The following is a 23,048-nucleotide window of genomic DNA, read 5'->3' as shown; positions in this document are numbered from 1 at the left end:
CTTCAAGGAACTTTGATTTACACTTTTCTGCTCCGTACTCTCACAAGTCTTTGTACTTCTTATAACATCATCTTTTTGGTTCATAAAGAAGTTATTAGAGTCTTTGTTTGCACTAGCTAGTATGATCTTTGTTTATAGTAATGACTTTACTTTAACTGTTTTAAATACTGCACACACCAGTACCTTTACCTAATGATGCTTCTATGTCTTGTGATACATTTGTACGGTTGTTAACTTACTATCAGGTCCTCAGTGTATATTTTGTAAATATTGATAATGAGACAGGAGACAGTAGAAATGGTACAGGTACCTAAGGAAATTAGGGAAATTTTTGTTTGTTTGTGAATGGAGATTTCTATTTACATATCCTCATGAAATGAAGATAGAAGATTTCTGTTTAATTTAGTAGCCTACCAGTGCATAGGTTTTTATTTTCAGAAGTACCATATAATTTGCTCTCTGGGTTTGAAAAGGAGCAAAATCACGGACTTGCCATATTTAATTAATGTTAAATTTAATGCTCAGTGCGTTGAAAGTCTTTAGAACCAGTACACCGCTAAATAAAAGCTTAAAACATAGCACCAGTCACTTTGGCATAACGCCATGGTGTTTTCTGACCAGTCGATTATATGATCTGTATTATGTAATTAAAAAATCAGTTGTACATATGAATTAGGAGCAAACTCATGAATTTCCTTGCTTCAGCATTTTTATCTTTTCCAGATCTCCGAAACCCTGGAAGAGAACCAGCAGTCATGATCCACGTGCGAGGCAGAAGTGGCATGAAGTCTAATCTTCCTGCTAGGACCTCCCAGAGCAGGCGAGAGGAAGCGAAGGTCAACGACCACTTTTGAAGGCACCTCAAAATATGAGGTTCGATGTTCGCCCTAAAGTAATTCTAGTTACTTGTCTAGAAGATTAACCTAAATAAGGAAAGCAGAAAGGAATGTTACGCGGAGTTGCTTGCGATGATAGGTACTGTTGTTTTGACATTTATGGGAATTAGGGCTGTAATTTGGTTTAATCTAATGGCATGATGAATTTTCTAGCATTCAAGTTGTTGTTGCTTGAGTCAAACTTGGTAGTAACTCGCTCATACTTACGGTCAAGTCTGCCAATTCATTCTGAATGTATGTGCGTCATTGTACTGTTTACCAACATTGTAGACTTGCAGTTCACACACACAGATGGGTGTAGATTATAATCAAAACGTTAATTTGGCAATTTAATCTTAAGCAATATACCATCAGTTGAAAGCCAAATACTATTCAAGTAATAAATTTGAGTCATCACATTCCGCCAACACACAAACTGTTATGATGTAGTGTAAGACTGAATATTTACAAAGAAACAGGAAATTGTAGTTTATATTTAAAATCCTCTTGGGAGAAGTTTGAATATTGACCGAAAGAATCTTTTGGTTTCTTTGTATTGCAACTGACTGGTTGATTGTATGTGCGTTTTCTTTGAGCGGTAGTTGCCACAGAAAACAATCTTTTGATCGGTAACTCACCTGCAGTGAATTGTTTTGTGCAGGGTACACTTTCATAAACAATAGTATTGTTATTTTATTTTTTGTATCTTAATCACTTTAACTTGAAGACAAGTTCTATTTATTTTTGTAAGGAGAAAGGCTGTAAATTGAAGAAGATTTTTTTATTGTTATTATGCGGTTGGAAAGTTACTTTTTCTTAACCAGTGTAAGTCCCAGATTTTTGCAGTGTAATGACTGAAAATTTGGGAATCCTGATTTATGCTTCCGAAATATTGTGATGACTGAAAACTTAGGAATCCTCTCCTAATGTAGGAGATAATTGCGAGTGTATTTTAACAACACAATGTAGGTATAGTGTATTTTTGCAAGACCACTTTTATAGCACTAAAAACAGATGCATACTAATTAAAATATTTTCCAAATGTTCTTTAGCTCCGCAGTACACATTAATGAGATAATTTAAATACAAGGTAACTTTGGATGTTTGTTCCGATATTTATATAACATAAATATACTGTGATACAGGAATTTCTTTTCATTGTATAAGTTACATTTTGTAGATTGAAAGAGTGATATATTTTATATTTATTTGAAGAATATTCTATTATATTTGGACTGAATTGAGTCAGTTTCAATCACGTACCCAGTATAAAAATTTCCAGTGCATTTTTATTTATTTTTGAAATAAATGCTTCTTTATGTTATATGCGATTGATTGTTATTATTCAGAACTTTGATTATGTATGCTAAACAGACTTGACCACGTTTAGTAGATAACTTGAAATATTTGTGTGTCTTAATCCATGGGTTGATACTGAGATGAATAAGAATTGGCAAGAGTGGTTTATAGTTTTGCCAATATACCTTACATTAATTAAGTTAATTATAGAGCCTTCAGTTATATTTTTCTTATTATTTAAGTATAGTATCGTTGAAATGCAAGTGGCAGTTCCTAATCAAAATAAACACTTGTATTTTGTACATTGTAGAACAAATTATTTTGTGTATTAGCAACAATGTAGAAGATATTTTGTCTTATTTAATTTTTCTCGATTATTTCCATGACACAAAAGTTTATTTAATATTTTAATTTTTCCCAGAACTTAATTTTTTTTGATAATCAACAACTAGTTGGTGTATTATAATGTTTGTTACATATTTTCTTTTATTATTATTATCTCAGATACAAATTTTTATTTTATATTAATTGCTTCTGCTATAGAAGGCACCCATACATTTTGTCAGCCGTGAACGTGATGACTGCATATTTTACACTGTCTCTGTCTGAGTTTGCTAAATTTATAGCGTAGACTCATCATCCAGTTTATTTACTTTCGTGTTTTCAACAAGACCTAAGTCAAGATTCGTGTTTTCAACAAAACCTAAGTGAAGATTTTCCATTAAGCCAATATTTTCCCTTGACATGTTAATTTGAGTTTGAGTATGTGTGTAGCACACAGATTGTTATCAATTTTATCAGTTTCAAGTATGAGCTTTAATTTTTGGGGAGGGTTTTGTAAGTGCATATGTCTTCCTGTGACAAGCAATAAACCTGAAGGAAGAATCACGTATTTTATTTTCCGTGGATGGTCCTTTTGATTGAATAAACTCGTGTTTGTGTTTGTTTATGTGTATTTTATAGGTTCATGGAATGAGTTGCCAGGTATTTTATTTTCCTGGAGGTATTGAAGTCTCTTTCCCATGGGAGTTAGTGACGTCAGTACCTCATTACTCAGTTACATCCTCTGCCTTCCCGGTTCTTTACGGCATTCTTTGTATTTGCAACCTTTCGTTTCCTTTTACAGTACCTCTTTCATATTACATTTCCTCTATCTTGCTAGTAATACAACTGCTTTGGTTTCCTCCGTTACCTTTCAGACCTTTCTGTCCATTTCTTTCAGTGCTGAATGACCTCATAGGTCCCAATGTAGCCTTTGGCCTAGTTTATATCTTTAATAAGTCTCTTCAGGTTTTTATTTTGTCCCTTTTGAATATTTGTCATATATCTTTTTCTTTAGTTTCTCATTATAATTTATATCTTCTTTGCGGTCTTCAAGTGGAATGCATAATAAGTATGTATATATACTATATATATATATTTATATATATATATATATATACTATATATATATATATATATTTATATATAATATAATATTATATATATAATATAATATATGGAAATATATATATATTTGCATGTCACTATTAAATCACATCACAATTCTTGCGTAACTATATATATATCATACTTTTCAGGTAAATATAATTTGTCCGTTTGAACCATATTCTTAGTGGAACGTAAATATCATTTATAAAAAATTTAGAATGTCACATGAAATCATATCTTCTTGCAGCTTTTGAATCGTGTTTTCAGACAAACAAAACAATTTTGTAGGTTGAAGGTTCTTAGGACAATTTGCGTCCCTGAACAAAAAAATTAAAAAAAAAGAAAATCATTCATTGCAATCTATTTTTAGTGAGGACAGATCTCGTATCGTCATCGAGCAATCAGCCCACTGTTACTAAGTGCTCGTTGACATCCGGGCCCATGTTGCCAAATCTACTGGCCATGACATTTAAAATGCCCAGTCCTTCCAAGAAAGTCCAAAATAGTAAATACAGTTTATTTTTTTATTTCTTTGTATTGTCTTAATGAGTAAATTATATTTAGAATTGATAATTTTGTTCATATCATGATTATGACTGCTATTTTTTTATATTTGAAATATTACATTCACTTGCTTAGCTCAATCCCTAGTCGGGGTTGCTGTTTGTAATGAGACTTCTCTGGTTTTCATGCTGAGTCAGTTAATTCTTGTTAGTTTTACAACTTAGATCTTCATGGATGTTGCCATCTAACCGGAACAGGTGGGCTCTCTCTCTCTCTCTCTCTCTCTCTCTCTCTCTCTCTCTCTCTCTCTCTCTCTCTCTCTCTCTCTCTCTGGTGGGTGAGTTACAATATTGCATTTCTTATCAATTGTTATTTGTTATTTACTGTGTCATTTTTAGGACTGACCCTTGTTATTTAGTACTTCAGGGCAAATATCAAGAATCTGTCAATACAGCTTTGCTCTGAGCAGAGAGAAAACAGCAATAACAGCAACAGCAAGCAGCTTCAGCAAGTAGCACAGCTTCAGCCGGTAGCACAGAGAGAGAGAGAGAGAGAGAGCCGACTTCAGATGCAGCGGCCATGCAGCTCTTATTGACTCCGGCCGTATAGTGGAAGTACAGCCAATTGAAGGGTTGGCCTTTCGTCCGGTGCCATTTTGGCTTACGTTCTCCGTTCCTCCTCAATTTCCACCTCTTGCTCGATTTTAGCCAATTCCTTTTTCTCCTCTATCTCCTTCTTCTTCTTCTTCACTCCTCCACTCCTCATCCTCCATCCTCCTCTTCTTCTTCTCCTTCTTCTTCTTTTTATCTTCTTCTTTCTTCTTACTCATTCCTTCTCTTCCTTCTTCTTCCTTCTTCTCCTCCTCTTTTCCTCCTCATTCTCCAGCTCCTCTTCCTCTCCTCCTCTCTCCTCTCACCTCCTCTCCCTCCTGCTCTCTCCTCTCTCCTCCATATCAACTCTCTCCCTCTAACACCGGTCATAATCTATATCACAGGGGTTCCAAACCTTTCCAAAATGCCTAGCACCCAGCGGTATTCTGGCTAATTGTGAGATGAACACAAATTTGGAAACTACTTTTATGTAAATCACAAACATTGCATAGAAGCTTCAAAGATTCTACTAAAACACTTCAGATAATTATTAGGGATGGCTGCAACCCCTTTCATTCTAACACTGTACCTCCATTCATATTCTCTTTCTTCCATGGCTTTCACTCTCCTAAGATTGATTCAATAACTGCTTTGAGGTTTTCCTCCTCTTACACCACCTCAAACATTTTACTGCTCAATTTTCCTTTCAGCGCTGAATGACCTCATGGGTCCCAGTGGCTGACTGGCCTAAATTCTGTTTGAGTTCTAATTCAGTTCGCGCACATATGCGCGAAAAATGATTAAAACACGACTTTCATTTAAACTCAATTTTTAGTTCACTGTAAACTGGTAAAGGAACCCAGGACAGAAAAGCAAACAGCTGAGTTGTGCTTTTCTCCTCTCTCTCTCTCTCTCTCTCTCTCTCTCTCTCTCTCTCTCTCTCTCTCTCTCTGTAAGTTGTGAAATGCTAGGTTGATCCGACTGGTGTTTTGTTAACGCCATCTAGAAGAAGAAAGTATCATGAAGGAACAGATGTGATCTTGAAAGCCATAGAAAAATGAGTTCTTGGCGGATCTCTGCGACCACCTTTAGAAGCACGCTGAAAAGTCAGTCGTTTGGAGGAGGAGGAGGAGGGAGGGAGGAGGAAGGAGGAGGAGGAAGGAATATGGATATTCCTACTTGTTAAAATGCAAAGGGCAAATCGACGTGTGTTTTTAAAGGGGGTATTTGTGATTTCTTTTTCTCCGTAAATGGGTTTAGTGTCGTCAAAGTGCAACCTCATGCGGCGCACTGTAAAGCGACTCGCTAAGTTCTCTGCAGCGTGCCTTCCTTGGCTATGTAATCTTTTCGTTCCTTTACTGTACCTCCTTTCATATTCTCTTCCATATTACTCCACTCAGCCCTCCCTAACAGTTGATTCATAGTGCAACTGCTTTGGTTTTCTCCTGTTACCTTTTCAAACCTTTTACTGTCAGTTTCAGTTTCGGCGCTGGACAGCCTCAGCTAGTCCCAGTGCTTGGCCTACGGCTAAATTCTATATTCAATTCAAAACCGAATTTAGATGGAAATTCATTGATTTTTTTGTATGAAGTTTACATTGTTAGGAACAGTTTTCTCCTATTCCATTCAATGAGATCTCTCTCTCTCTCTCTCTCTCTCTCTCTCTCTCTCTCTCTCTAATCTTTTAGTTTATCTCTCTCTCTCTTCTTTCTCAAGTATAATCATTCATTTACTCCCCCTTCTCTCTCCTCTCTCTCTCTCTCTCGTACTTGTCAACTTTTCATGTTTGCAGTCTCTCTCTCTCTCTCTCTCTCTCTCTCCTCTCTCTCTCTCATTCTCTCTCTCTCTCTCTCTCTCTACCTCTCTTCTCTCTCAAGTATGATCATGCAGTTATATCTCTCTCTCTTTTGGACATGATCCCATTCTGGTGTTTGCAGTCCAGCCCCCACCCCTCTCTCTCTCTCTCTCTCTCTCTCTTTCTCCTCCTCCTCCTCCTCCTCCTCCTCCTCTCCTCCTCCTCCTCCTCCTCCTCCTATCATCGTCAAAAATATTCATTGTGAAATGAAAAGCCTGTAATGCAAAATGTGCTTTGAAGAACACGATCTTGAAAGACACCAGGCATCAGGAGGAACAGGAAGAGAAAATAGTAAAAAAAAAAAAAAAAGAAAAAGAAAATAGTATAAAAAAAAAACCAGAAAGAAAAAATAGCTGAAAAGAAATTATTGACAGCTCTCTCTTCAATGCGAGACGAGCGTTGGTGGCTGGAAGATTTTATGTATACGAGTAAGCACGTACAATATCTCAGAATGAATTAGTTTTTTTCTCTTTTAGGTTTTTACTTTTACTCGGGGATGTGTTTATGTAAATGCATTTTGCTTAAACACAAACACATTAGTATAATATATATATATATATATATATATATATATCGTATATTGCTAAATATATATATTCAAACTGGAATATATATATTTATTTGCTAAAGGATATCTAAACTGGATGGTATCTTTGGATTTTATTAGAAAAGTTACAAGCTTCTTAGTGTGTAGTGTGTTATACGTACAAATAAGTATAGTTTATATATACAAATAATATATATATACATATATCTATATATCAAAATATAAAAAGGATCCATAGAAAACGCCAAAATGTAGAAAGTAAAGGGGCTGTGTTTCAGGAAGACAAACTGTCTCTCTCCTCAAAATAAATATATGTGTGTGTGTGTGTGCAATGTGTGTGTGTGTCTATCTGCTTTATGAATGTAAAGATGAAAGATGCAACTGTTAAAGGCTGTAGTGTCATAAAATTACTTCGTATATCATGGAAAGTGTATGGCAAAGTTTTGATTGAGAAAGTGAAGCAGAGGACAGGATGACGTGGAGGAGCTATGTGAATGAATAAAGTGCTGATTCTGAAACGGTTACGTGAGAAATTTGAAATCAAAGGCCTAAAACTGTATATATACATACACGCACCTCAGAAACTCTTCTAACTCCAGGGGTCATGTGGAGAGAAAGGGAGGCTATAGACTGGTGAAGAAGATACAATTTAGAAGTGGTACGGGATAAACTAGACGACCTAGGAAGGGTCTGGGTAGGTGGGGTTAAAAAGGCATTGGAAAGAAAGGTTCTCAACGCCTAGGAAACTTTAAAAGGTAGGTGCATAAAACTGCTCGTAGTGTGGAAGTTTTTCTGCCAAAGGCGTTCATCCACCGTTCACTAATTAAACTACGAATGTTGCACTGATTTTCCACGCGAAAATATCCATAAATGGAGTAACACAGAACAAACCTTGAATTGATAAACTTGACTATCACGAATGACTGCAGCCATCATGTTTAGGATTATTGGAAAGGAATTTGCAGACGTGTGTAAGAGAGAGAGAGAGAGAGAGAGAATGAACTTCCATCTAGCTGAGGTACAGCATTCCCCAGAAAATCTCAAAACTTACAGACGACAAGACATTTAATCCCTGGTATGCTGAAATCTAAAAGGATTTCATGACTGATAATGCCTTGAGGCTACTGGGTATATATATCATTTATCTATTGAACGATGTAGTCTGAAAAAAAAGTCTTCGTCTTCTCTCACACCCTTTTCTTCTCCTTCTTCACATTCTTCTTCTTCTTCACATTCTTCTTCTTCTTCTTCTTCTTCTTCTTCTTCTTCTTCTTCTTCTTCTTAAGCGTCATGACGTTTAGATGCTTCGTCAGTTGGCTGTTGAATGGCGAAGGACAGAAGTCCTCAACCTCTTGTGAGCAGAAGTGCGCTTGGAATCAATTTTTTCCAGTTTCTTGTTGACATATTGGCCCTTTGTATACTGACAGGTAGGTTGTGTGTCGAACTCTTTATTTTAATATACGTGTTTTTTTATATATATAATTAAGTGCCCAAGACTTAAATTTGTTCACCTTGATTTAGTGGTTGCTCATTTGGTTTGTGAACAGAGAGAGAAGCTGAGAGACTGAGTTAAACTGATGGGTCTGGTACAAGCTATTTCCTAACTTTTTTTAAAATCACTCTTTCACTTACAGATATAATCAAGTGTTGAAATCATTACTGATAGCACTTTTCATCTTTTGTTTATCAGCGTTTTCAGTGTGTAAATCAAATTTTCACTTGATTTATTAAATCATAATTACTCAACTTCAGGAAAGAACGAGAGGTTTTGCGTGGTGCATTTCTTATCTTTTGTTCACTCGTTCCAGATCTTGCCTAGGGTTTGTTTTTACAGACATTTAATGGATTTGCCATCCTCCGTATCTAGATTATTATTATTATTATTATTATTGATTATTATTATTATTATTTTATTAGTATTATTATTATTATGGCTGTTATTATTTTTATTATTATTATTATTATTATTATTATTGCCATTCCTCGAGGTATCTATGTGTGTGTGTTATTATTAACCTGTTGTGTGTATTATTATTATTATTATGTATTATTGTGTGTGTTATTTCTTATTATATCAATTACAGCAGATTCTGTATTTTATCTAAACAAAAATAACTTGTCGAAGACAACAACAATTAATCATTTATTGAATGTTAATGTTGTTTGTAGAGTTATTGTTATTCTTATTATTATTATTATTATTATTATTGTGTGTGTGTCATTTCTTCCTCACTTACAAAGTTGCTGTTTTGTCAGCAGAAAAGTGAAGCCAAATAACATGTGCAGGGGTTACGTCCTGAGTCCCATCTTACACTCTCTCCAGGGAGAAGTTGTGATCTCCAGTCATCCACAGTAAGTGTTCCTTTGTCTGTCTCCTGTCTTGAGAGAGGGGAGGTATTAGTGCCGTCAGTGCACTCACAGTGCACTGTAGGCGTTACGTAAAGTTCTTAGCAGCATTCCTTTTTTAGAGTTCAGTTTTATTTTTTTTTGAGTTCATGTAAATTTTTTGAGTTTCTAATCTTTTTGGAGTTCAAGTCAATTTTTTGAGGTTCGAGTGACTTTTTGAGTTCAAGGTTCAATCTTTTTTAGAGTTCTAGTCACTGTTTTTGAGAGTTTTTGAGTTCCGAGTTTTTTAGAGAGTTCGGAGTCACTGTGTTTGAGGTTCAGGAAGTCCACTTTTGGTAGAGGTTCGTCAATTTTTTTTTAGAGTTCAAAGTCACTTTTTGATGTTTCGAGTCAGGTTTTTTGAGGTCCGAGTCAATTTTTTGAGGTTCGAGTCAATTTTTTGAAGTTCGAGTCAATTTTTTGAGGTTCGAGTCAATTTTTTGAGGTTCGAGTCAATTTTTTGAGGTTCGAGTCACTTTTTTTTTTTTTAGAGTTTCTATGCCACTTATCACTTTCTTTTCTCATTTCTCTTTGGAATAAACATGAAAAATGAATCTCCCAACTGACAGAGGAAAAATGTGACGTATGTAATATCAAAGCCATTAAGTCCTATGGCATGTAGAGAAGAAGTTTTGGCTATTCATTCCCTTGACGTGTATTTGTGTGTGTTTGTGCGTGTTTTTTTATAGTGTATGTGTGTGTGTCTGTGATGTTATTGCCTACAGCATATTTATAGGCATTTAAACCCCTAAATTCTATCTGTCTGAGATGTAATAATAATAATAATAATAATAATAATAATAATAATAATAAATGGAAATGTTCCAAGGGAAACATAAAGTGTAGTATAACAAACTCCAAATATGTTTTTAGTCTCCCATTGGCCTCAACATACGCCCATCCTCCCCATGTCAGAAAATACACGCCTTGTATCCCCCCTCCCCATGTCAACACATACCCTGTATCCCTCCTCCACATGTCAGTCTCGAGAATATTCTCGAAAGCTCTCGATGTACTGTATAGTTTTAAGCGTATATTTACACTTACATATTTTTAAGTGTATATTTACATTTACATATTCTTAAGTGCATATTTACATTTACATATTCTTAAGTGCATATTTACACTTACATTTTTTAAGTGTATATTTACACTTACATATATCTTCACTCTAGTCACACATTTCTTTGGTTAACTCATCTTTTGGAAACTAAGAGAGAGAGAGAGAGAGAGAGAGGTTATCTCATCCTTTGGAAAGAGAGAGAGAGAGAGGAGAGAGAGAGAGAGCATTTCTTTGGTTATCATCCTTTAGACCAAGAGAGAGAAGAGAGAGAGAGGGGAGCGATAGCGATAAAGGTTCTTCTGATAATTCAGCCTAATTTTTCCTAGAGCCTTCTGAAATTGTCAGTAAGCCATCGCATATCTCGCTCCTGGCGGATCAGAATGGACCATTTCCCCCGAAATATTGAACCCCCACAGGGTCTGTAGCTAACCACCCCTTTGGAATTCGGCCTCGAAGACCTGGTCGATGTTTTGACGCCATCCTAGCATCGAAGTAAAATCAGCTCTCTGACCGGAAATCCATAATGAGAAGTAGCGCTGTCAGTGCCTCATGCGGTGCAATGTAGGCATTGACTGCCAAGATCCCACTTTGCAGCGTGCCTTGGCCTAGCTGTACCCTGTCTATTAATATTAATAGCCATAATAATGACTAGTGAGTACGCGTCATTCATACCCTCATACAATTACCGTAAATTATATTAACGAACATAGGCCTATGTTGGCTTTCACAACATAGTGTCCAACCGCGATACCTATGTGGATTCCTAACTTCTCGCGTTGTCAGACGCGATGCAAATCGATAACGGAACGCTTACTCAGGGGACTGTTACGAACGATTTCGGTTTATATATGCAAGAGACAACGAAGAATAATAACAAGGAAGTGAAGGTCAAGGAACTGTAGTGTGACTTGCAAAATGGGATGTAAAATATTGAAGCCGTGTTAGACATAGGTCTAACGATTTTCAAGTCGGTGGGTGAATTGTCATCCCTTAAATCTTTTTAGAGAAATAATATTTAGCGATGGCAAGATAGAATAAGATAGGATATAGAATTTAGGCCAAAGACCAAGCGATATGACCAATGAGGTCATTCGACAAGGTCTAAAAAGTGTAACAGGAGGAAAACCTCAAAGCGGTTTGCATGTGAGAATTGGTGGGTGGTGGAAAGTAAGATGGAAGAAAGAGAATATGAACGGAGGTAGAGTAAAAAAGGAACAGATACTGTCGAGTATATTCACAAGCCATACCGCCAATCCCGTTTGATTTCAAACCCCGTTTAAATTTTAGGGCGGCTGAATTATTATTTGGGTCTATGCTTCCATCAATCATGATCTTTTCACTGTTGACCGCAGAATGATCCTTTCGAAGGCGCTCTCTCATTCTCTCTCTCTCTCTCTCTCTCTCTCTCTCATTTACCCCATATCGATTTTACTTGCATCAGTGTCCTAGATTGGCCTAATAATCTGTCCCTCATATTACTGTAATTTTGTATATTTTTTCATTGATTCCTAGGCCTAGCATTACCCACCTGCTCCCATAATAAGAGTAAAATAACGATTTTGAAGTTGAATATCTCATATAGAGTGTTCCTTTTCACAAATCTCTCCTCTCTCTCTTTCTCTCTCTCTCTCTCTCAGTCGTTCTTTTCATTAATAACCCCAAACGCGGCATTGGCAGGCGCTCGGGTCGTCCACGCATGTAACGGTTAATTGAATGAACTAAATCACCACTTGTTGTTAACGAAGCATTGTTCGTTTAATGCCGTTTCTCTCCGTCTCTTTTAACATTAATAACACAACCGATTCGATTAACATCATTCCATCAGAGGCCTGTCCAGAACGACGATAGGCGACACGTGCGCCGATGGTGGCCCGTTTGATGTATACTCTATTTTTCCGCATATAAACCTCTTTTGCAGCTACGTGACCTTCGTCTATTTCCTCCTCGCACGGGAATAGAGGCGCTCTGGTCGAAGACGCTAGGGGCGACTTTGGCGCCCGTCGGCAGCGCCTGTCGATCAGGGGCCGAGTTACCAAGCACGTGTTTTTTCGACGTGAATATTTATCGGTTTTTTGCGCGAGTTGCGTCGGAGTGATGATTCTAGTTGGTATTTTATAATAATTCTCTCTTTCTATAAGTCGTTTATTGACGATTTAATGTCTATTTTGGGGCGATGGGAATATAAAAATACGTTAAATGAACATCTGGCACCTTCGGGCGTCTCGGTAAAGCATGGTGTAGGCAGAGCGGCAGAGAGAGTGTGTCTCTCTCTCTCTCTCTCTGTAGGCCAGAGCCCAATGTGCCGTAGTGCTGGTCCTTTGTCGCTACCGATGCAAAAACCCGCTTCCTCGAGTCCGCTCCCACGTGCAGGTGTCGTCGTTCGATGGGGACACGCGCAGCACACTCCCGTCAGCTTGTTGACTTAAGAGGAAGGCGCGCGACAGTGACCGGACTTCGACGGGAAAGTACAAAGGAGAGGTGGGAAAATTCTTCCCCTAAAAAGCGAGGTGGTGGTCGTGTTTCTGTTGTTGGGCGACCAACCTTTATCATCGTCATTAATTGATGTATGAATGGAAAGCATCGTCGTATATAGTTCCGCACGTGATTTATGAATGAAAAGCGTCATCGTACGTTATAGACGACCGGACTCTTTTTTAGTAAAATTAATATGATTTAAGATTCACGCGAGCGTTTCTTAATGTCGTATCGAGAGCCATGCCCTTTATATATTAAAATATATTAAGATATATATAAGGTGTTAATGCAGAAGTCTGAAAAGTAAAAAAAAGGAAAGTTTTGCGTAGTTTTTGGGGGGGCCAGTTTTATCCCTACTGTTTACATGCCAAGAATTTTATTCCTCGAGTTTGTGTTGTCAAGGTCGTGAAAATAATAATAAAAAAAACAAGGAACTTCGTTCAGCTCTCACACACAACTGCGACGTTGGCGATACACCCCTTCGGTTGCTGCTATTTCTTCTTAGTAAAGGTAAATATTTAATCATAATGGTCATTTTTAACAGTTAAAACACACTTTAGTCCTTCTGTTAATACATTTGATCGTCTAGAAAGCTTAGTCTTGGTAAGAAGCTCTTGGTCTAACTAGAGAAAGAAGCTTTACATGAAATTGTTCAATTATTACGCTGCAGATGCGTTGACAGTACTTGGAAGAATTCCTTGCTATATTTTATTCCTTTTGATATATATAATATATATAATTTTTCACTGTATTACATAAAAGTTTCGTAAACTTTTTGAGACTCAAATTAACGCTAACTTCTCTCCTTATTGTGGCGATGAGCCACCATAATTGAGTCAAGTTTGGCGAAGTTTGCTCATCGATAGGTTATTGAAGAAGGTTGCTTAGAAAATGGGGTGAAATAAGAATGGAAGTAGGTGATGTTGAGGAAGAGTAGTAGCATAGGTGTAGGTAGTTATTATTGAGTTACATAGGCCGATAAGTTAATGCGGTTTTAACATGGTAGGCCTATAAATATTAGTTATTACATTTCGGACGGTTTATGGTAGGCATATTATTCTTTGTTTCCGGTTAATTAACGAATGGACGCAGTTCAGTATTCATTATTAACTAAACATATAAATTAACTGACTAGTAATGAGTTATTGATCCCTTTTTCCATAGCAATTAAGTTTTTCTAGATGTGTCCAACTCAGTAATTTGAAGTTATGTTTAGGCATACTATGCCTATGGGAGTCGCAGATTGACAATTTTAAATGTTTTCCTTACAATGAAATCCATTTTGTTTCAATATTTCTATCATACATATATATATTTGTGTTTGTGCATGTGATGGTGAATTTAAATATACTGGATACCGCAGTTTTGGAGTGCAGTAATAACTAGACCAACTGTTTCATGGAGCGACCCGTGATGACATATAAAAAATACTGCATTGGCAATGAAATGGGTTTGATTTTGGTAATGAAATCCTGCCTTACACTTTCTTTGGTATGTTTGCTATTTCCCTAGAACTTGCATGTTCTTCCCCGTCACATTTACCTGTATAAATAGTAACTATAAACTTCCTGTATGAGTAGTTGAATGCTGTAGGGGAACGTTATTTAATTTTTCTTCACTTTTGTTGGCCAGTATTGTAGTTAGGGTCAGAGAGCTGCAAAAATCCATGGCTTAGCCACTTTGGTGATTTTCACACCACACAGTTCAGAGAGAATGCTATTAGGCCTATTACAGTATTTTCACATTCCATTATTGTATAGGAGTGAAATTGTTGTTGTTTGGCTTAGAAAAAGAGGCTCATCTGCCATTTAGGGGGTATTTTGTTTAACCAAAGGGATCCACAACCCTTCATTGGGTGCTTCTCTGTTTTGGAACACCTTTTGTTTATATCCCAAACCTTTGCACTTCCCAGGACAGCAATGTCCAGGCATTACCTCTTTTTACCACCGTAGTAACAGCCCGTATGAAATGGACTGAAACTACTGCCATTATATATAGTGTGTGTGTGTGTGTGTTTATTGAAGGCAGAGATTTCAGTCTTTGGCTTTATTGTAAAATAAGAATTAAAGGCGTGAATGTGACGATAACGATAATCATGTCTTCTCTAAAACCAAAACCGTGATTTTCGACCTGTTTGCTTGCGATAAATGTGTGATTATTCGTATTTGTTTATATGCTTAAAGTGTTTTCGTACTAGCCATTTTTGTAGTAGCATTACAATTTTACACACAAGGTTAAAATATACGTTTTTTTCCTCTCTCTCTCTCTCTCTCTCTAGGCCTATAGTGATGATGCTATTCCCTTTATCTTAGGTTTCATCGTGAAAATTCCAATCCAGTGACAGGCTTAGGTAGCAGGGAAGAGGGTCTCTCTCTCTCTCTCTCTCTCTCTCTCTCTCTCTCTCTCTCTCTCTCTCTCTCTGTCTGTCTAACTTAGTGAGGCTTTAAGCTATACCAATAACGTCGTAGTTGAAACCCGTCTATGGGGCTTTAGGTGTGCGTGTGTGTGCGTCTAATGTATGTGTGTGTACGGGGGTCTTGTCTCCTGGGTGTGGGTGGTTGTCCGTCTAACCCGTGTTATTGGAATTCCTGGACTTGTTTTCAGCGGCTGGGGGGAAAGGGTGGGGTGGGGAGGGGGTTGTGAAAACTCCGTCGGTAACCGGTTTTGGGTTAAGGTTTACAAATTGCAAGAGTTTCTTCTCAACCCTTTCTCCTTTTTATTCTGTTCGTCAAGTGTGTATTGCGAGGAGAAAGGAAAGATGCGATGATCAAAGTACGTGGTTTCGTGGTGTAAATCGTGCATTCATGTTCCTTTTAAATTTAATTAAACAGGGTTAAATTACATTGAAAAAACATCAACTATATGTATGTATGTATTGGTCTATTAGTATAGGCCTATATATATATGTGTGTGTAGAGAGAGAGAGAGAATTGATATAACTAAATATGTCTCAAGAAGCTGTAGTACTAAACCTCTTTTTGAAGCTCTGCTCTGTATTGAAATAACCTGTGGGATACCTGGAAGTAATTATGTTATTAATTCCTTTGTTGTGACACGACCTCGAACGCCCACAGTTGAGCTCAGATCTATGGTAGAAGAAACACCTAAGTAGAATAGGAATATACGGCCATTATGTTCGTCTTACCCTCTTAAACATGCTTAGGCTTCTCTCTCTCTCTCTCTCTCTCTCTCTCTCTCTCTCTCTCTCTCTCTCTCTCTCTCTCTCTCTCTCTCGTTTTAAAAAGGATTTTCTCTAAGGCTTAGGTCTAGGAGGAAGTCCGGTACTTGAGGCCAAGCACCGTGGCTCTGTACTCATCACAGAACAGAACCGCAGTGTAGCCGCCACAACTAATGAAAATCAATGGAAGAGGCCCCCTTAACCATCCGACGTCCTCTCTCTCTCTCTCTCTCTCTCTCTCTCTCTCGGTACGTTGTAGCGGTGATAGGAAGAGGCAGAGAATGATGAAGGAATATATTTGTGGTAGAGAATTCAGATAGTGACAGTGATTATCATTTGGTAAGAGCAATAATTGTGATTCATCGCCTGATCTCTCTCTCTCTCTCTCTCTCTCTCTCTCTCTCTCTCTCCTTTGCTTTCAAGTTTTGAAGTCCGGACAAGGAAGTTTCGGATCCGTTCCTTGAAGTTTCTAAGGAGAGTTGGGTCTTCCTCCCAGTCCAAAAAATTAGTGACAGTCATATTTCTAAATAGCAAGGTGGTTGACCAGTCAAGCTTCGAAAAACGCAGAATAGTTTTTGTCATATTCCTTTCAATTTGGGTGAGAATTATTTGAATGATTGTACAGTCTGTGTTTACTGAAGGTATTAAGACAGTGCTATGCTACTGAGGATATGGGTATTCATAGTTTTTAGTGCTATGCTACTGAGGATATGGGTATTCATAGTTTTTAGTGCTATGCTACTGAGGATATGGGTATTCATAGTTTTTAGTGCTATGCTACTGAGGATATGGGTATTCATAGTTTTTACGCAGTTATTATTATTATTATTATTATTATTATTATTATTATTATTATTATTCAGTAGATGAAACCTATTCATATTAGCACAAGCCCACCAAAGGGGCCATTGACTTGAGATTCAAGCTTCCAAAAAATATGCAACGCAGTCAAAATTCCATTGCATTTTGTTTCATTGAAAGCTTTGCAACCAGAATTCCATGCTGTAATTCCACATAGCATATAGTTGAACCAAAATCCTAGTATTTTTTTTTATTGTGTCGCCTTTTGAATTATTTTCACAATAGTTCTATTTATCCCTTTGTTAGGCAACTTTCAAGATAAACATATATCTTTAAGCATGACTAAACAGTAGCGAAACATTTTTCAAGTATATTTTTTAATGGTTTCCCTTTTGGGCACATTTTGCCAGTAGAGTTATTTATCTCTTTATGAGGTAGCTTTCAAGATAAACATATATCTTTAAGCATGAGTGAACAGTGGCTAAACATTTATAAAGTAAAAAAACAAACGCTGATTGTTTGCAGAATAAAGCTCCCTGGATTTGAAACATATCTAAACGGATTTGGGCTCCTAACTCCCAGACTGCCTCATTCATTTGCCTCTGTTGAATGGAAGGGGTATGAGTAACTATTGCGCGTGGAAACGTAAGGGGGAGGGAATTGTAGTGGGGAGGGGGTTAAAGGATAAGGGGGAAGGCTCCTTTAATGTGGGAGTAGAATGGAACATGGGTTTAGATACGAGGGGAAAGGTTTGTTTGATGTGAGGCGACGCCGAGTTGAGGAATGAAGGAAAATTGGTTTTTTTAAGATATGCATGGAAGGAGTAATGACGAATTAATGAGGGCGTAGATGAGAGGAATGAGGGAAGAATGGAAAAGAGAGAAAGGAATGGAGAAACTAGACGGAAAGGGAGATGAAGTAAAAGGAGAGAGAGAAACCACTGACGAAAGACAGTTGGAAGATCTGAGCAATAATAAGAAAAATAAAAAAAAGTGAAAGGTATGAAAGGCAACTGTATGATAGAAAGAGATAACACGATAAGAGGGAAGAGGAGGAACAGTGAGAACAAGAGGTGGCGAGGAAAGAGGACGAGAAGTGCCACACGGTTCGAAGAGGGAGATGGAATAAGAGACGTGGATGCTTATTTACGAAAGAGGGAGTTGGCAGGGCGAGAGAAAAACGGTAGAAGGAGAAGAGGAAAATACGAGTAAAATTGAGAATTGGAATAATAAAGAGAAAGGAAAATTTAGATGGTGGTAAACGTAAGATTCGGAATAGGAAGAACAGAAGAAGAAGAAGAAGATGGAAATATGCAGAAAAGCAGGAATTGGCATAACAAGAATGAAAGAGGAAAATTGAGATAATGATAAACGTAGGAATCAGAAGAAGAGAAAATATTTAGATATAAAAATAAAAAAAAATAAAAATTAAAATCGTATCGAGAATTGATAAAGAGAACTGGTGATGACGGTAGGAGGAAAGAGAGAAAGAAAGGAGAAGAAGAAAGAGGCGAGGTAATTACGGGAGGAAGGAGGCGTTATAATTGGGGAAAAGAATAGTAATAAGAGGAAACCCTTGAGACGGAGAGAGAGAGAGAGAGAGAGAGAGAGGTTGGACGTGGTCCCTTGTTGAAATTCTTCAGAGTTTTACCTCTGTGAGAACCCCGTAGCTGGAGTAGTGTCGTCAGTACGCCTTATGCGGTGCACTGTAGGCATTACTTAAGGGTCTTCCGTGGCCTCTATCTGCAACCTCTTTCGTTCCTTTTACTGTACCTCCGTTCATATTCTCCTCCTTCCATCTGACTTTCCACCTCCCTTAACAGTTGTTTCATAGTGCAACTGCGAGATTTTCCTCCTGTTACACCTGTCAGACTTTCCCTTTCAGCGCTGAGTGACCTCGTAGGTCCCAGCTCTTTTTCTGTCCGCCCTCAGATCTTAAAAAACTACTGAGGCTAGAGGGCTGCAAATTGGCATGCTGATCATCCACCCTCCAATCATCAAACATACCAAATTGCAGCCCTCTAGCCTCAGTAGTTTTTTTGTTTTCATTTAAGGTTAAAGTTAACCATAATCGCACTTCTAGCAGCGCTATAGTTACCAAAAAAATAGGCCGCCACCGGACCATGGCTGAGAGTTTTATGGGCCGTGGCTGAGGCCACCACCGGGCAGAAAACTCGATCATACTTGACGTTTTAAACTAACTTTAGTCCTTGTATTTCACTTTGTAAACTCCTTTGTTGGCCTTAATTTGACATTTTCAAAGTTCTGAGGTTATATGAGCCATGTAAACTCATTTGTCAAGTAAAAGACAATATTATAAACTCATTTATCTCCTCATATACTCATTTATCTCCTCATATTTGACGTGGCAGACTCATTTATCAAGCAAAAGACATCATAAACTCATTTATATCCTCATATTCGACGTCGTCAACTAATGTGTCAAGTAAAAGACATCATAACTCATTTACCTCCTCGTATTTAGTGTCTAACATCATAAACTCTTTTATCTCCTCATTTTTTACGTCGCAAACTCATTTGTCAAGCGAAAGACAACATAATCCAACTCATTTCCTCATATTTGGCGTCGCAAACTCATTTATCAAGTAAAAGACATCATAAGCTCATTTATCACCTCATATTCGACTTGATAAACTCGTTTTTCAAGCAAAAGACACCATTAACCAATTCATCTCCTCGTATTCGACGTCTCAAACTCATTTGTCAAGCAAAGGACAACACCACAAACTCATTTATCTCATATTCGACGTCGCAAACTCATTTGTCAAGCAAAATACAACATAAACTCATTTATCACCCCATATTCGACGTCGTCAACTAATCTGTCCTAATCGACGACACATTATATTGTTAAAATAAGCGAAACTTCACGCCCTGTCGCCAGAGGTCGACGCGAGCCACCTGTTTTACGAGGTTCGAGATCGACGATCTGGGAGGTTTTAATTGCTTCCGTAATGACCCCGCTAGATGTCGGGGCAGGGAATACAAAACCAGAGAATGATTTTATATTTAATATATAGTTCAGGAACGCCTCAACTTAAGGGACCTTCCATACTTATCTATTTTGAGATTTAATAATTCAGTTTGGTACAGTGATGCCTAAACGTAACGGCCTTCCGTGCTTATCGGCTACATTGTAACGATTATATATATATATATATATATATATATATATATATATATATATATATATATATATATATATATATATATATATATATATATATATATATATATATATATATATATATATATAAACAACTGTGTGTGCAAGTATACGTGTACAGTATTTAGCAATCACATCTCTTCGATCATCTATCGTGTCTGCGCATGCGTGCAAGAAAACAGAAAGGGTAATTTACGATGACGTGACTGGAACAAGTAAATTAGAGCAAATAAATGGGTTCCCCCATATTCCGTCATTAGTGCCCTGTAGTACCGCCTCGCTGGAGGACACGTCGCAAGGCACGGTAGAAGTTGCTGTGATTGACAGTTCCATCTGTCAAAGTAATATTTTTTTTTTCATATCGGAGTATCTGCTCGGTAGCGAATTTTGTATTTTGTATTTTATTTTTGTTTATTTCTGTATTTTATGCTTAGTGTTGCGTTGCTTTGTTTGCAAATTAGATTATTGTTATTTATGTATTGCAACCACTTGTTCTCTTGTTCATGTATTTCATCAGCTAACTCTCTCTCTCTCTCTCTCTCTCTCTCTCTCTCTCTCTCTCTCTCTCTCTCTCTCTCTCTCTCTCTCTCCAACCAGGTCATTTGCTTCGGACTTCCTCCAATCAGGTCATCTGTATCGTGCAGGCAGCAGCTTGGGCACTCGGGCAAAATGCCCTGAAAAGCTCCCAATTATAAACCTGATTCTGACAAAGCCAGCGACTCTTCTCTCGTCCACTTCAGAAATTGGCATTCGCCCAAGATATATATATATATATATATATATATATATATATATATATATATATATATATATATATATATATATATATATATATATATATATATATATATGAAACTTTCAGCCACGGCCCGATTGTTGCCAGAAGCACGATCATGGCTAACTTTAACCGTAAATAAAATAAATACTGCTGAGGCTAGAGGGCTGCAATTTGGTATGTTTGATGATTGGAGGGTGGATGATCAACATACCAATTTGCAGCCCTCTAGCCTCAGTAGTTTTCAAGATCTGAGGGCGGACAGAAAAAGTGCGGACGGACAGACAATATAGCTATCTCAATAGTTCTCTTTTACAGAAAGCTAAAAAGGAGAATGTGGTACATTCCACACCTGTAAGCAGAACAGGCGCTACTTCACATGTGCGTACCTCAGCATGTCAACGAAAATCCCGTGGGGTGTAGTACCGTCAGTGCACCTCATGCGGTGCACTGTAGGCATTATACTTAAGGTTCTTTGCAGAGTGCCTTCTTAAGGCTCCTAGCAATTGATTCATAGTGCAGCTGCTTTGAGGTTTTCCTCCTGTTACACCTTTCAAACCTTTTTACAGTCAATTTCCCTTCCAGCGCTGAATGACCTCATAGGTCCCAGTGCTCAGCCTTTGGCCTAAATTCTATATTCAATTCAGTCAGCGAAAATGCACAGGTGTTCAGATATCCACAGGTTTAATTGCACAGGTTTGTTGGTTCAGGAGGAGGAAGTAGAACTGTGAGAAATTCTTGGCAACGGGGGCGTGCTTGCGTGCGTGTGTCAGTGCGTGCTTGCTTGCTTGCGTGTGTCCGTTTGTTTGTGTGTGTGTGTGTGCTTGGCGCACGTGCTTGCTTGCATTCCCTTGAAGTGAAGTCAGTGCTTGCTTCTGTTTCTGTGCACTGTTGCGTTTAGCCTGCACAAATTGCATCCGTGACGTCATTATCTGTTAGCTAGATATTCTTCTCTCTCTCTCTCTCTCTCTCTCTCTCTCTCTCTCTCTCTCTCTCTCTCTCTCTCTCTCTCTCTCTCTCTCTCTCCACACAACCTTTACCCACTTTCTTGGGCCCGTCTTCAATTCATTTGCATATGCAATTTTGTGTAAGTTTAGCAAATCTCTCTCTCTCTCTCTCTCTCTCTCTCTCTCTCTCTCTCTCTCTCTCTCTCTCTCTCCACACCTTTATTCACTTCTCAGGTCCGTCTTCAATTCATTTGCATATATATATTTTTGTGTAAGTTCAGCAAATTTCTCTCTCTCTCTCTCTCTCTCTCTCTCTCTCTCTCTCTCTCTCTCTCTCTCTCTCTCTCTCTCTCTCTCTCTCGTTCAGCCAGCGTGATGTGGTTCTTGGAATGTTCTGATAGGCACAGCCAAACTTCATAGCCACGAGCCCTCTAAATATGATGGAGTAACACTGGACTGAACATTGACAAGTGCAAAGGAGAGAGAGAGAGAGAGAGAGAGAGAGAGAGAGAGAGAGAGGACATAAACTCACACACACACATATATATTCAAATGAACTAATGATGTACTTTAGAAAATAAGTAAAGGCGTATGAAGAGAGAGAGAGAGAGATTTGGTAACCTTACACGAATGTATACACAAACAAACTGAAGATGGACCTAAGTAACGAAATTGGGCATGACCTCATGAGGGGCAGGCATAGGTGAGGCAGCAGGCCGGGATAGGGATAGGTACTAGGTAACGAGCGAGTGGGTACGGGCACTGACGAAAGCGCGTGATCATACCCCATGAATATTGATTATTATACCTGGCATTAGCAGTCCTCAGAGGCCCCATTGTAGTCGAAGATGCGAGGCGGACGGATTCTGTTTTCAAATAAGGAATCCTTGAAGCCCCAGGGGGTTGGGAATGTTCGAAAAAGGTATACCCTAATGATGAGGTGTTCGAAATTGTACTACTACAGAATACTCCTCTAAATTTAATAATGGAATTGTTGAAGCCCAACCCAAAGGTTGGGAGTGTTCGAAAAAGGAATACCCTAATGATGAGGTGTTCAAAATTGTACTTTGCAGAATACTCCTCTAATTTAATAATTGAATTGGGTTGGAGGGTCCAAAATTTGAAAGCTTTTAGACA

At 37.9% G+C, this 23,048-nt stretch overlaps 1 protein-coding gene across 1 annotated transcript in view; it reads left to right on the top strand.

Moving 5' to 3' along the window:
- Positions 1 to 12,523: 12,523 nt before the first annotated feature.
- LOC136855532 (uncharacterized) overlaps positions 12,524 to 23,048 on the top strand; it is a 189,941-nt gene continuing 179,416 nt past the window's right edge. Inside the window, exon 1 of the mRNA XM_067132656.1 lies at positions 12,524 to 13,534. The gene's annotated coding sequence lies outside the window, so the exon portion shown is untranslated. The remainder of the gene's footprint in view (positions 13,535 to 23,048) is intronic.

Source organism: Macrobrachium rosenbergii, chromosome 31, assembly GCF_040412425.1.
Source record: "Macrobrachium rosenbergii isolate ZJJX-2024 chromosome 31, ASM4041242v1, whole genome shotgun sequence".
Classification (NCBI taxonomy): Eukaryota; Metazoa; Arthropoda; class Malacostraca; order Decapoda; family Palaemonidae; genus Macrobrachium; species Macrobrachium rosenbergii.
Note: the sequence above shows the minus strand (reverse complement) of the source record. Positions and strands in the feature narration are given on the sequence as shown.